Genomic DNA, 16,319 nt, shown 5'->3' on the forward strand with positions numbered 1-16,319 from the left:
ATGTATATCTAAGGCTGTTCATTGCAGCATTTTTTGAAATTGAAATAAAAGTTAGAAACATGGTATATTTATACATGCATTCTCAACATGGGCGATGTCACCCCGAAAGCGGTGAAAATTGGTTCTTAGAGGTGCCAAAAATCTTACATGTGGTTTGTGGTAGTGACCCTATCCTACAAAATTCTATCTAACAAAAATCTTATTCCTTAGTATTTAACTTATCTTGTTGGGAGAAATTAAAATTAAATGTGATTAATTTAATAACTTGTAATTAATTAAATTTTTCTTGTTGGGGGAGATAATAGGAAGGTTGAAAAACAGATTAATACATGAAAAACCAGATAGCTGCTACAACAAATTTATTAGATTTATATGTATCAACATGACACATCTTGAACACAATGTGAATGAAAACAAATTATGTGTTACATGCAATATGGAGCAATTGATGTAAATGTAAAATAACACCCTAAACAATTATATATATGATATACATATTTATATATAATTGTTTACATATATGATATATATTATTTATATATAATTATATATAATTAAATATATATATATATCTCCAAGGTTTTTAAAAAATTAGACCGGAATACCTTTGCCGGTGCTTCGTCTGACATGCCTGCTAAGGAACGGTTCCTGCCGCTCTCTTCCTCAGCTCCTCTTTCTTCTTGCTCAGTTTGCGGGGAGCATGAAAGGAGAAGGCCTGAGGACGCTCCAAACCTCTGCCCATCGCAAGTGCCACGACCGCCATGGACCTCACCATCTCCTTCCTCTTCTCCCGCCTCTTTGGCAAGAAGCAGATGCGCATTTTGATGGTTGGATTGGATGCTGCTGGCAAGACGACCATTCTGTATAAGCTGAAGTTAGGGGAAATAGTCACCCCCATTCCTACCATTGGTTTTAATGTGGAAACAGTAGAATATAAGAACATTTGCTTTACAGTATGGGATGTTGGGGGTCAAGACAAAAATAAGGCCTCTCTGGAGGCATTATTTCCAAAATACCCAGGGTCTTATTTTTGTGGTAGACAGCAACGATCGTGAAAGAATTCAAGAAGGAGCCGACATGCTGCAGAACATGCTTAAGAAAGATGAGTTGCAAGATGCCGTGTTACTGCTTTTTGCATTCAAGCAGGATTTGCCAAGTGCCATGGCCATCAGTGAAATGACAAATAAGTTAGGTCTTCAGTCTCTTGGTAACAGAACATGGTGTGTTCAAGCCACTTGTGCTACACAGGGAACTGGTCTGTATGAGGGACTTGACTGGCTGTCAAATGAGCTTTCAAAATGTTAAAGGAAACTGGACATGTAAGGAGGGACATGTTTGATAGAACTGGTCTAGGCTTGTTACAACAAAATTAGCTTGCATCTTGGTTATTAAACAGTATCTGGGGCTGGTTTGCGTAGAATATTATGGCGTTTAAACTTATTTTGTTGTCAGTTATTGTTTACCAAGTATAATGTTACAATTTAGCAATATGTTTAGTTTTAAAGAAATTCTCCTTAACTTGGGAAAAAAGTGTCCTCTTTTAATTTTTCTTCCCTTAAGCCTAAATGCCTGCACATAGCTATTGTGACAGCTTTAAATAAATCCATTTTGAATGTTTTTTTTGAGCCCTCAACAAATAATGTTTTAAAGTTATCCCCTTGCTAATTTACTGATAACCTTTCTCATTCCTGGGACAGTCTGCTGATTTAAAAAATATATAGCATTCCATTTGTATTTATTTTTCTCCCTTGCCAAAAAGATTTTCTAATACTATTTGTACCAGCCAGGGAAATGCTCCAAAACACTATTCATATCCCTTGCACTGAGGAACTTATTTTTCCCCTCATTTTTGACTCCTGGCTTCTATCAGCCAAGATTACCTTGGTGTGGTTTGGATTCGATAGCTAATTAGTTCTGTGCTGGTTGCAAAGAGTTCATATTGAGATGATTTTTTAAATACCCAGCAGCTTGTCTTTCTTTATATTGTATCTTTTTTATGTTGCATGTTGCTTTTGGTATCAGCCTGACTCTTTGCCCCGTATGTGATAGTTCTGCTGATGTTTTATTGTTTATTGGTGAACATATCTTCATTCAGAGTTTTTGGAAAACTCATCAAACTCAAATGAATACATTTTCTTCATAACCCATTTGGAATTATTCCTAATAAAATGATAAACTATGTAAAAACAAATTTAGACTGTGCAAATATTAAATTCATGATAATAGAAGCCTCTGAGGAGGATGGGAGATAAATGAGATTAGGAAGAGGAAGCTCCAACATATTTATTTAATGTCCTATTTTTGTGAGAAATATTCTGAAGCAAAAGTTATGAAATCTTAACATTTGTCAATTCTAAGCAACGGGCACTTGGGGCATTTATTATTATTCTCAGTTCTTTTCTGCTTTTTCCCCCAAAAAACTTTTCAAATGGAAACAAAACACAAATTTAAGTGTTACAAAAATTCCTAGTTTTAGGTATATGTTAGGTGCATCTGTTTTGAGTGAATCTGTATCAATGAAATCCAGTTTAGGAAGATAGAATATGAATGGGTGAAGCAGGCAGGGTTTGCTTATAAAACAAACATATTTTTTTAAATCCTGCCTGCTCCCTGGCCCTAGAGATATTTGAGATTACTTGGCCCAGAAACCCTCTGCTCTCAGGACCCTACAGACGTTTCCCCTTTCTCCTCTCCCGTCCCCAATCCAGGGAAGGGAAATTCTTCTTAGTTTGGGGCAGGTCCTTCTCCTCTCTTATCTGGCCAAGATCCTATGCCCATGCTGTTGAATACTTTGCCAAGGAAGCAAAATGTTTGGCGGTCATTATCTGTTCACCGACCCTACCCTACTTGCCGTATTCTTCTCTCCCCACAACCCAAGGCAATAAGCATAAAGCTGACTAGCTGCTTGATGGGGGAAGGAAAAGCGGGGAAAACAAACAGGAAGTCTTAGAATGTGACTAAGGCACCCAACCATCGCTGCCATGTTTGGAGTGCCTGCAATGTCATAGGCACAATACTTTAGATCCTTTAACAATGTTGTGAAATTTAAACTCACAAGATTTCTAAATTGGACTTGGTCTCCCCCACTCCCTTGCTTCTTTATTTGTCCACGTCACTATCTACCCTTAGGTTACTATTCTACCCACTAAGGCCAAGCTAAATTACATACGCATATAAGCTGCCTCCGAGGAGAAGCTAGAACTTTGTTTTCAGAAAGCGTAGGAATACTCTTAGGAAATGGCTCAAGGAGACTATTCCCATATAGGACAGAGGACTAGGGAAATGGCTAGGCAGGGAAGATGGCAGGAGAAGAGAAAACTTAAGTGACCTCCTCCCACAGAAACGAATTTGAAGGAAAATTCTGTTGGGTTTCTAATTCTTTCAAAGAATGTGGATACAGCTAATGACCAGAAAGCAAAACTAAAAGGCCTTAGGAAGATCTCTTAAGCTTTGTAACTTCTTCACATTTGTAATTTGTTATCCTGTTTTTCTTATTAGTGAACAGAAATAAAACCCTTGTGATCATAGGTTGTCTTAATTTTCTTTTTACTTTGCTTTCTATAATAATTCTAGTTCACATGCATCATGTATTGCTTCTTGTATGCTAGACTTTAAGCTGGTATTTAAGATGCTTTATATGTATTAACTAATTTAATTTTTGCAATCACCCGGGGAGGCAGAAACAATTATTACATTTAAGATGAGGAAACTAAGGCTCAAACAATTTGCCCAAGGTCACAGAGGTTGAATTTGAGCTCTGGATATCTCATTCTGAAGCCCATACTCTTAATTATTAAGATATATTGCCTCTCATTGTAAAATTGGCATGTACTGTTAATGTAACTTTGTAAAGTTGTGTGTGTGTGTTTAATAAAAACTTTGAAAGAAAATGGCAGTTGTACTTTAAGGGGAGGCCTAAGGGAGAGTAAAACGATGGTGGGGAGGAAGGTGGAAAGACAGCAACAGATTCTGAATTCCAGAAGTTATGGAGGAGGATGTGGCAGAGTTAAAGAGGAAATAAAAAAGCAATTTGAACTCCTCAGCCTAGGACAAGGACAGTGAAGAGAAGGGGATGCTGGTAGGGAGGCTAGCCAGGTTCCCCAACAATTGGGGATAAGCATGGCTTCCCTGAGGTCATTTCTTCTTTACTTCACACCTTTCCTTGTCTACTTTTATAACCCCAATCTCTCCTGATCTCAAATGCACTAACCTTGTTCTACCCAGTGGTTGTGAGAACAAGCTGTTAACAGGAATGAAACACATTAAAATCCCCACCATCACCTATTGTCGCGTCCAGCATGACAAGGGTTGTGGGGATCGAGGAGGGCAGCACAAGGTTAAGAAAAGACAGTAGCCATGAATAGAGTTTAAGTACTAGGGCCAAGGGAATGGCAGCCTCAAAGACTGGGCTGGGGCACCTAATCGGGCCCACGCATTAGCTTTTGCTAGTTAGGTGGGGGGCTGTGCCCACCTCTATGCACCTTGTGGGTTCTCCTGTTGGTCCCCACGCGACTGCACCTGGCTTGAGTTGTTCCTTCCGTGAGGAACCTTACTAGTCATTGACTGACCAGCCATCTTTTTGGGGCCAAACAGGGAGGCATAAGGTGCAAACAGAAAGGTGAAGCAAAGTCCCTGAAAGGATCCGTCTCACAGACTCTCCTTTCTTTGGGGGCAAGTGCAAGGAAACAAACGGTTAGGCTGCTGCGTGGCCACAACCTATAAATGTGTATGAGTATTTAACATTCTGTGTAAGATTCAGGAGGAGACTTTTTCACTTCCCAGGTCTCATTTGCATATTGACATCTAAAGGACATGAGTAAAGAAAATTGAGCTTCCCCTCCTCCAATCACAGCATTATGGGCTATTATTACTGAAGAGTGGCAGGAGAAAAAAAAAAGTACAACTTGCAGTATTTTTTAATATCATCTCAGCCCCTTTTAACTTTTCAGAGTGCAGTGACAACAACAACAAAAGTATTATTATATAGAAGAATGTTTTACTCTTTTCAAAGTCATTTTCCACTGTTATTTCACTTTATCTGCATAACAACTCAGTGGAGAAGGTAATGCAGACATCATCAATCCCATTTTACAGATGTGGAAACTGAAACTCAAATAGATTAAGTTAGTTTTCCTGAAGAGCTATCATAGATGCTTCATTCTTGGAAGTAATTAGCTCTTTCCATATAACTGTGAAACTTCAGTCTGAATTGCAGATCAGATACTTCAGAATTTCAAATACTTCAGTATATCTCAGCATTCTAAAGTCTACGCTCTTCTATCACCATTGCCAATCTCCAAACCCTTCATCTGCTCTCCTCGTCCTGCCTCTGTCACGTAGAGCAGATTGAAAAGGCATTACCCTTATATAACCATCACTTCCTGCACTGACTCCCTGTACTCCTAGTCACAAGTGATGATCCAAATCTTGGATATAACTTTGTCCTATGATGGTTTTAAAATAGGTCCACAAGTTCTTTGAGACTCCTCCTTTCAAGAGTTGGAGGCTAATTGTCTTCCCCTTAAGTGTGAGGTGGACTTAATGATTTGCTTCTAATAAGTGGAATAAAATGGAAATGATGAAGACTAGGGAGACTAGGTCAGAAAAACGCTGCAGCTTTCTCTCTGCTCTCTCGGATCACTCATGGCCAGCTGCCACGTAAGGAGGACACTCAAACAGCCCTGTGGAAAGGTCCAGGTGCTGAGGAACTTTGCCAATGACTGGCAAGGAACAGAGGCATCCTGCCAACAGCCATGTGAGTGAAGCATCTTAAAAGCAATCAGGCCTTCAGATGACTGGAGCCCCAGCTAATAGCCTTATTGCAACCTCCTAAGAGACCCCGAGTCAAAAGCACCCAGCTAAACCTCTCCCAGATTTCTGATTCTCGGAAGCTATAAGATAATAAATGCTTTTTTGCTGTTGTTCTTGTTTTTATTGTTGCTGTTTCAAGCCTCAAAGTTTTGGGGTAATTTGATATGCAGAAAAATATAACTAATACTGTTACTCAGATTCCTTTCCTGATTCCAGCTGATAATGTGACAAATGTTAAGGGTTCCACAGCTTGAGCACATTAGGGTGCTCACCATTGGGGTAAAAAGGGGAACTAAATTACAAGGAGATTCCGTGGAAGAACTAGACACGTGGCTGGATTCGTGTTTCAAAACAATCATTCTAGCTGATTTGTGGCAAATGAATTGTAAGAGAACTAGTGTGGCATCCGAGAAACAAGTTGAGCTATTAGACTAAGTGAAAGAGAATGAGGGCTTGGACTAGAATGGCAACTTGTGAAGACGAAGCAAAGTAAAAGGATACTTTTACTGTTTGGGGAGGTGTTGTGTTCTGTGTACAGGAAGACTGGCGACAACCTGGCTTCAGTTTGAAATCACTTTCTTTGGGGCACCAATGACTTCTAACTGCTAAATCTAAAAATCCAATGGCCTTTTTCTAACCCTTCTTCTCCTTCATTGTACTATTTCCTTTGGCTCTGCTGGCGCATTACTACCTGGTTTTCCTTCACCCTCTTGGACTGTTCTATCTCTGCCTTTCCTTCCGTTCCTCCCTATCTATCAATAGCAATACGATCTCTCTTTTACTCAGGGTTAAAATTTGGAGTTATTCTCAACTCTTCTCTCTTTTCTTCAACATATAGTTGTCATGTCCCTAATATGCACCAGCTTGTATGTTAAACATGAGAGATACATGAATGCAAATAGGCATGGCCCCAGCTTTATGCAGTTTTTACTCTAGTGAGGAAGATAGACATCAAACAATCACATAAGTGAATATATATACAAGGAGTATAGGGTTTGTTTGTTTTTTCCCCCAATCCAAATGTCTCTGCTGTACTCTAATTTTTAAACTATTTAAGAATAATGACATATGATAAACTGCACATATTTAAAGAGTACAATTTCATGAGTTTTGACATGACACCATCATCATAATCAAAATAATGAATACATTCATGTCCCTTTGTAATCTCTTTTACCTTCACCCTCTATATCCCCAAGGCAACCATGGACCTGCTTTCCAGCACTATAGTTTGAATGTTCTAGAATTTTATATAAGTGGAATCATATAGTATGGGTTCTTTCTTTGTTTGGCTTATTTTACTCAGCACAAATTTGAGATTCATCCATTGTTGCACTATCATGGTTCATTTCTTTTTATTTCTGAGAAGTACCCCATTGCATGGGTGATCATAATACATTTATCCATTTACCTGGTGATGAACTTTGGGATTGTTTCCAGTTTTTTGCTATTATAAAGTATTAAGAACATTTGTGTAGAAGTCTTTGTGGGCCCATATGTTCCTTTTTGGATAGATATTAAGGAGTAGAATGACTGAATCACATGGTAGGTGTATGTTTAACATTTTGAGTAACTGCCAAACTGTTTCCCAAAGTGGTTGTACCTTGACACTCCCACCAGCAGTGTATGAGACATCCAGTTTCTCCACATCCTCACCTTCAATTTTAGGTGTGTAATGGTATTTCATGGTGGTTTTAGTTTGCATTTCCTTAATGACTAATGATGTTGAACATCTTTTCATGTGTTTATTTATCATCCATACATCTTCTTTGGTGAACTAGCTGTTTAAATCTTTTGCCCATTTTTAAATTGGGCTGCTTGTTATTATTGATCTTTGAATGTTATTTATATGTCTGGATACAAATCTTTAGTCAGATATGTGATTTGCAATATTTTCTCCTAGTCTGTGGCTTGATTTTAGTTCTCTTAACAATGCCTTTCAAAGAGCATTGGTTTTTAATTTTGATGAAGTCCAATATATACATTTGTTCTTTTAAGGACTGTGGTTTTGGAATCATAACTAAGAAATTTTGCGTCACCCCAGTCACAGAAAAGGGCAAACTGTAGCCTAAAGGAGCAGACTATAGGGACCAAGACCAACCAGGGCACTGGGCAAGGGAGACAAGGGAGGAGGAAGAAACCCATATGCAGATGATAAGACTGCAAATGTAGATTTCAGACAAGCAGAGTGGCAGATATGGTTAGTTAGCATTCAACGTATATTCCCATCTCCTTCTAGTGTGCTTCCCTATACTGAAGAGGCTGAAAAGCTAAGGATTATATTTCTTAGAATACCTTGCAGCCAGTCAGGTATACTCAGGTGTGATTTAGAAGGCAGAAGTGAGACAAAGGCTACTGTACTGCTACTGGCAGGCAGGTCATGGAGATATGATATATTTTTACAGCAGTAATCCAGTGACGTCTCTAGTTTAGCAAATATTGAGAGATGGTTGCATCAGAGTGTTGCAGCAACAATGTCCTGATCATAGTTTCCAGACTCTGGGTCAGAACTGTAGCTACTGGTTCTTAAACCCAGTCATCAGTGAAGATATCCGGGGCCCCACCCCCCTGACTGTGGCAGAGGTAGCAGCGTCCCTGGCAGAGCACTCTCCCGTGCTCTGGAGGTCATTCCTGGAGTTGCAGCCCAGAGTGGGCCTCTCGACTTTCCATTTGGTTTTGTAAACATCTGTGTCGTATCCTTAGACTACTTGGAAGTGTTTTTGTTTCCTGCATTGAGTCCTGAGTGATAAGAGCAGTCAGATTGAATCTGGGAGGAATGATAAAGAAGAAAAGGACTTCCACTGTGTGGGAAGAATGTGACAATATATGAAGTCATTTGTTAGTTCAATGAGCATGTACCAGACATGAAGGGGGTACTATTTCGAGATACTAGGAATATCTACTTGCCCTGAAGGAGTTTACACAATCTGATGACTTCATGGTATGATGATGGAGATACGTTGGGACTCTATGTGCTCACAGACGTGGAAAAGACATGAAAGAGGTGATCTGTAAGCTTGGTTTTAGTGGATGAGTAGAAATTAGTCAGCAAAGAGGAAGGGGAAGAACATTCTATCTGTAATAGGGTAAATTATTACAAAAAACTTTTAAATAGCTCTGTTCACGTTTCTCCCCAACACCTTCCCAGGAAAGAGGAAGTGCATGTTTCTGAAGACCTTAGAAGAGGAAGCTAGGGATAATGTAGGAGCTTCCTGCATGGGGAGGGCACAGGTGGAGGCAGGAGTTTGAAAGTGTTGAATAAGGAGGTGAAAGCAGTTGACCTAAGAGAGATTCTGGGCTCCTCTAGAGACTAACGGGAAGGCATCCTCAAGCTGGCTTTAACTTTTCAGTCTTCTTTATTCCCTTACCTCTCATAAGAGAATTACAATGGCATAGGATTGCCAGGCCAAGGCCTGGTTCAGTGCCAGGGTCATCACTTACTAACAAATGGCCTTGGACATATTGTTTAACTTCTTTCAGTTTGTTTACTAACCTATATAAGGAGAATGATAATATTTCCCCCCTATTGTTGTAAAGGTCAAATCAGATAATGGATGTGAAAAAAAGTATAAATTATGAAGCACTGTAAAAATATTATCCACTAGATAATAATAAGTCACTATTATCCAAAAGATAACTAAGTCTTGTTGATTCTGTCTCAGATATATCTCTGTGATGGGCTGAATTGTGTCCTTCTCAAATTCATATGTTGACACCCTAACCCCCAATGTGACTATATTTAGTGACAGGGCCTCTAAGGAATTGATTAAGGTTAAAGAAGGTCATAAGGGTGGAGCCCTAGTCTGATAAGACTGATGTCCTTATAAGACAAGGAAGAGACTCTAGAGCCCTCTCCCTCCCAGGGTGCACAGAGGATGGGCCCTCCATGGGCCCAGAGAGAAGGTGGCCATCTATAAGCCAGGAAGAAAGGTCTCACCAGAAACCAATCCGGATGGCGCCTTGACCTTTAACTTCTAGCTTCCAGGACTGTGAGTAAATAATTTCTGCTGTTTAAGACACCCAGTCTGTGGTATTTTATTATGTCAGCCCCAGCAGACTAAAGTAATCATTCCCCCAACTTTACTTCTCTTCATACCCCCAACCCTGATTTGGTTCAAGCCCTTATCTTCTCCATATTGTCTCTGCAGACTTATTTGTATTCTCAAATGCCGCTAAAGGAATCTTTCCAAAGAGCATAGTAAAAAAACTGTCTAGGACATAGAGCTATTTACAGCAGAAAGGGCAAACTTCTCAGCTGAGCGTTAGACTCCTCTTGAACTTGATTCAACCTGCCTTTCTAGCTTTGTCTCCTGTCCTTCCATGACACACTCTATGCTTCGGCCTAACTGAAATTCTTCCTGTTGTTCAGACATTCCATGCTCTTTTACAGTTCCGCGTTTCCACCTGTACTGTTCTTTCTACCCGAAATGCCTTTTCCCCTTCCTGATCACCCCTCTTTCCATCACACTGTCTCACTTTTTCCTCTGGCACATCTCTTCATCCTTCAGTCCTGGTTCAAGTGTCATCTACTCCCTAGAGCCTTCCTCTATGGCTCCATCCTCAGGTCTTTTGGCAGCACTTTGTACACCCCTCTATTATGACACTTACCACACTGTTTTGTAAACATTATTTTGAGAGTCTTCCCTACTAGATGGTGAGCACCTGAAAGAAAGACACCTATTCATCATTGAATCTTCCTTTGTATTTGAAACAAAGGAGGTACTAGATACGTATGTCTTAAACAAACAAACGAAAATCCTGCAGTCCAGACAAGACAGACACAACAAATTAAACAACAACAGGCAGTAGAGGAACCATGAGTTATGTATCTGGGTATTCTCCATGGCACCTAGCACGAAGTCTTGTATGTAGTAGACTCTCAGTAAATGTTGTTAAATTAAGTTCTAAATGAAAAGTGAAAAAAATAAGAGTCATGATCATTTAAATCTGGGAGAACTCCAGGATAGGTTTTTTGTTTGTTTGTTTGTTTTTTATTGGGGAAGGGGAACAGGACTTTATTGGGGAACAGTGTGTACTTCCAGGACTTTTTTCCAAGTTAAGTTGTTGTCCTTTCGATCTTAGTTGTGGAGGGCGCAGCTCAGCTCCAGATCCAGTTACCGGCAACCTTGTGGTTGAGAGGACACACTCCAACCAACTGAGCCATCCGGGAGCTCAGCGGCAGCTCAGCTCAAGTTGCTGTGTTCAATTTTAGTTGCAGGGGGCAGAGCCCACCATCCCTTGCGGGACTCGAGGAATCGAACCAGCAACCTTGTGGTTGAGAGCCCACTGGCCCATGTGGGAATCGAACCGGCAGCCCTCGGAGCCTTAGGAGCACGGAGCTCCAACCACCTGAGCCACCGGGGCCAGCCCCCCGGATAGGTTTTAAAAGCTTATATCCACCAATATAACACCAATGATCCCATCTGGTGCTTTTAAACTTGGTCCATACTCCTCTTCCTCCTCTCTACTTTGCCTTCCCTGCTCCAGACTGTGAGGGCTTTTGAAGTCAGGAGGTCTCTTATTCATCTTTGTATCTTGTATTTTTTATCTACTGGTCTCTAGCCAGATGCTTTGCACATGATATGCATCCAATAAGTGTTTGTTGCATTTTGTTAAAAACTAAAGATTATGCTGAGCCTGGGTGGGATTTGAATCGGCTGCGTAGAAGAAAGCAGAAGTCCAGGTCAGGGTCCCAGCAGAAGTGTATTTGCTTCCCAGTGCTGTGCTAACAAATTACCACAAACTCGGTGGCTTAAAACAACACAGGTTTATTATCTTACAGTGCTAGAAGTTAGAAGCCTGAAAATTGGTCTTATAGGGCTAAAATTCAAGTGTAAACAAGGTTGTGTTTCTGCTAAAGACTGTAGGGGACAATCTGTTTCCTTGACTTTTCCAGTTTCTAGAGGATGCTGCATTCCTAGGCTTGTGGCTCTGTATCACTCTGACCTCTGCTGCTGCTGTCACACCTCCTGCTCTCATTCTGACCCTTCTACCTCCCTTTTATAAGGACCCTTGTGATTACATTGAGCCCACCTGGATGTTCCAGGATAATCTTCCCATCTCAAGATCCTGAATCATATCTGCAAAGTTCCTTTTGCCATTTAAAATAACATGTTCACAGGTTCGGGGGATTAGGACAAGGGCATTTTGGAGAGCTAGTATTCTGTCTACCCCAAGGAGCAAATCTGAAGACATAAGAATGCATACCTAATGGTTGGAGATGGACCCTTCGAGCTGAAGCAAAGTGTTCATGAAATATTAGAGCCAGGTAAGATAGGAACAGTAGGTTAAAGAGGCACTGGGGTTTGGAGATTGAATAACAGTCTAAGTTTTGGCTTTATCCTGTATAAAGTAAGAAAGCTTTGAAGGTGGGTGAGCAGAGAGTCAACAATGAAAGCAGTAATCTAGCAGACTCCAGAAGACTCTAGATTATGGAAATCTGGTGGTAAAGCAAAATGAAAAATAAAAGATTTGGGACCAAGAGACCACACAAGGTAAATACACTGCTGTTTACTGTCTTATCAAATTTCTTCTTTCTGCTAGATGTTCCTTGAGCATCTATAATAAATAACTGATGAATTATTTCCCTTCATGGGTTCTCAATTTTTTGTCTAGTAGAAGTCTTCAGTAATGTTATAACTCCTCTGCCTCAGAAGAATCTGCTATAGCAGTTGGGAAAGTGTGTGTTTGGAGTAGGAGGTAGGAAAAGATGTGAGACGGTTGGTTTGTCTAACTGATTTGGAAGAGGCTGAGCTTCTTGGGAGAGAGTTTCAATGGTCTGGAAAGACAGGGACTTCATTTTTTGGTTGTAAACAATAGAAACCCAACTCAGACTGACTTAGAAAAAAGTAGAATTTACTAGCTTTAAAAAGCATCAATATGCTGATGATTTCCAAATTGATATTGCTAGCCTGGATCTCCTGTCTCATATATATCCAATTACCTAGTGGCTACGTCTACTTGGATGTCCAATCAGCAAGTCAAACTCAACATGGCCAAAACCATGTTCCTGATTTTCCCTTTCTGTCTCTCCCTCAATAAATCTATTCTTCTCACAATCTTTCTCCATTTCAGTTAATGAAATTTCCACACTCCCAATTGCTCAGGTCAAATGCTTTGGTATGCTCTTTCATTCACCCTCCACATTCAAACTGGCAAGCACTTCTATTGGCAGTATTTTGAAATCTACCAACAATCTGACAATCTGGGGGCTTCTGGTTCAAGATGGTGGCATAGGAAGATCCTGAACTCCCCTCCTCCCATGGGCACATTGAATTTACGCCTACAGACAGAACAAATCCCCCTGAAGAAGAACTGAGAGGTGACTGAACAGCTTCTGCACAACAAATGAGAGACCACACAGAAACAGGTAGGGCAGCTGGAGACACAGCACTGTGAGCACTCCAACCCAACATACCCCCCCCCCCCCCGCAGCTGGGAGGGATCACAGAAGGGCCCACACACTTTTGTCTGCCCTGGGGCACTGGGACACAACAGTGGTTTAAAGGACACGTAGGCTATATGGGAAGGAAATCCATCCAGCTTTGGGAACTCTCTCCAGGCTCCGTAGCGTTAGAGCATCATTTGTGGCCCCGTACCCTTGATCACAAGGCAGGTGCTAGATCCAGGTACTCTAACTACAGGCTAAAGCCATCCCAGTGCGCCTCATGCCCTAAGCCCACAGCAGCTCCACTGCTTGTCCCTTGGACTCCCTGAGGCCCTTGCCTGTTTTATCCACAGCTCTGGGTCTATGTGGCTTTTCCGTGGGCCTCCCTGTGAGCTGCTCTAGCTCTAGCTTCCAGCCAGCCTGCCTGGGCACCCCTGCACCACTTGTCCCCAGAACTCTCCTCGGCTCTCACCTGCCCTAGCTAGCTACAGCTCCCACCCAAGTGTGGCTTGTCCCCTGGACTCCCTGAAGACCACTCCACTTCAGCTACAGCCCCAGCTGCTTAACCCTGGGAATCCCTGAGGCTCTCAGCTGTTCCAGGCTGAGTTCCAGGCCCCAGGGACTTCCCTCCACCAGTGCCCACTCCAGCTACAGCTCCAGGCCCCGGTGAGGCTTGCCCCTAGGATGCCCTGCAGCCCATGCGTGCTCCAGCTCCAGCTGCCCTGCCAAAGATACCAGCACATGCAGTCTACTCCTTCAAGACCGGAAGAAGTTGCTGTTTTGCCTAATTCATAGAAACAAACACAGAGAGACAGCTAAAATGAGACAAAGAAATGTGTTCCACACGAAAGACCAGGACAAAACTCCAGAGAAATAACTAAATGAAATAGAGACAAGCAATCTGTCAGATAGAGTTAAAAACATTGGTTATCAGGATGCTTAATGAACTTAGAGGAAGAATAAATACATTCTGAGAACTTCAACAAAGGGATAGAAAATATAAAAAAGAACTTGTCAGAATGGAAAAACACAAAACTAAAATGAAAACTACAACAGCAGATTTGTTGATGCAGAAGAATGAGTTAGAGAGCTGGAAGACAAGGAAGAGGAAATCACTCAATCAGAACAGCAAAAAGAAAAAATAATTTAAAAAAATGAGGACTTCTGGGACAACATCAAGTATAGCAACATTCGAATCATAGGGGTTTCAGAAGGAGAAAAGACAAAGAAAGGGATAGAAAACCCATTTAAAGAAATAATGACTGAAAACTTCCCCAACCTGGTGAAAGAAAGACATCCAGGTCCAGGAAGCACCGAGAATCCCAAACAAGGTGAGCCCAAGGAGGACCCCACCAAGACACATCATAATTAAAATGCCAAAAGTTTAATCAACAAGAATTTGGTTTTTCACTTCCAAGTTGGAAATAAACAGACACAAATAAACAGCTACATTTCAAATGGGTAACAACCAGATTAAAGAAAAATGAAAAGAAAGAATCCAAGTAAGTTAGCTATAGTACTTTTACTACCCTCAGTCTGAAGATCAAAGGACCAAAAGAACTGCAAAGAAAACTTAAATTTGACTTAATAGGTTAGTAGGTTTATTGTTAATAGTGGTGTGGGTATAGTAATTCTGAAACAAGTTTATGTGTATTGAGCAAAGGAGTAAATATATCTATCGATCTTGTTAGGAGCCAGGCTTTTCACAGTGAGAGAAAGGAGCTACAAATATAAAACGGTGAAAGGCAAGAATGATATGTAATGGCTATTTCCCCAGTCTGTCCACTGAAAGGACATGAGCAAAGACACCTCAGTGGCAATGAGCACACCCAGTTTCCAGATCTTGGGTTCTAATATCACTCCCCACTTTAAAGAACCAGGGGTCCTTAGCAAAATGGCTGAGTCCAGGGCTGGCACTGGAATAGTAAGCCTGAATCATTTTGTGCCAGACTAAGAATGTGCTCAAAGAATGACAGGCACAGAAGTCAGCTTGAAGGAGCTCCCACGGGACAAATCTGGGATAATCTGAGCATCGAAATAAGTAAAGATAGTGATGGATTATAACCCATTGAGTAAATCAGAATGCTTGGATCCATAGTGACAGAAGTAAATAAATAAATAAGGGAGAAAGGAAGACCCTTACAGTAAAATGTTAATTAACAAATGCAGAAAGAATGATAGAGTTTAAAAATCACCATTTGGCAATCATTATAATAATTTGATTCACACAAGAGCCATCAATATAAGGAACAGGATGTTCACATGGCTTCAGATGATGTCCCTACAGTCTAGTTATTAATTACAAAGAGGAAAATAGTAACTAAGTAGAGAAAATTGGAGGACATGTTCAGGACTTGGTGGTCAAAGTTAATCACCAATATGGGAACAAGTTACAATTGCCTGCCACCTGATAGGATCAATGAGAAGAGCATAGCATCACTTCTGAGGTGTTCCTGCCACTTGCACATAACTTGAATCTAATGAAGTATCAGACGAACCCAAATCGAGGAACATTCTACAAAATAACTGGCCCCATCTCTTCGAAATGTCAAAGTTGAGAAGGACAAAGAAAGATGGAATTAAGACCGATCCAGATGAAGGAAGGCTGAAGAGACATGACAACCGAAACGCAACAGGTGATCCTGGATTGGACCCTGGACTTGAAAAATCTTAGTACAGAGGGAAAAAAGAAGAATCTGACCATTTCTACCTGCCTGTACAGCTACTGTCCTAGTCCAAACCACCATCATCTCTCACCTGTATTATTTTATTATTATAGCCTCCCCACTGGTCTCCCTGCCCATGCCTCTATTTAGTTTGTTTTCAATGTAAGAGCCAGAACGAGCTTTTAAAACATAAATTAGATCATGTCACTCCTCTGCTCAAAATCCTCCAATGGCTACTTAACCTACTTAGAGAATAACCAAAGCCCTTACTGTATCCTACAATGCCCTGCATAATATGTCTTCTGACCTCATCTGTTACTACTCTTTCCCTTGCTCATTATACTCCAGCCACAACGGCCTCCTTGCTGTTTCTCTAACACATCAGCCATAGTGTGCACTCGCCGTTCCCTCTGCCTGGATCATTCTTCCCCCAGTGTCCACATGGCTTACTCCCT

General features: G+C 41.0%; 1 pseudogene; it reads left to right on the forward strand.

Moving 5' to 3' along the window:
- Positions 1-701: 701 nt before the first annotated feature.
- On the forward strand, positions 702-1,318 carry LOC109443700 (ADP-ribosylation factor 4; annotated as a pseudogene).
- Positions 1,319-16,319: the final 15,001 nt, after the last annotated feature.

This window comes from Rhinolophus sinicus, linkage group LG02 (assembly GCF_036562045.2).
Source record: "Rhinolophus sinicus isolate RSC01 linkage group LG02, ASM3656204v1, whole genome shotgun sequence".
NCBI classification, from domain to species: Eukaryota; Metazoa; Chordata; class Mammalia; order Chiroptera; family Rhinolophidae; genus Rhinolophus; species Rhinolophus sinicus.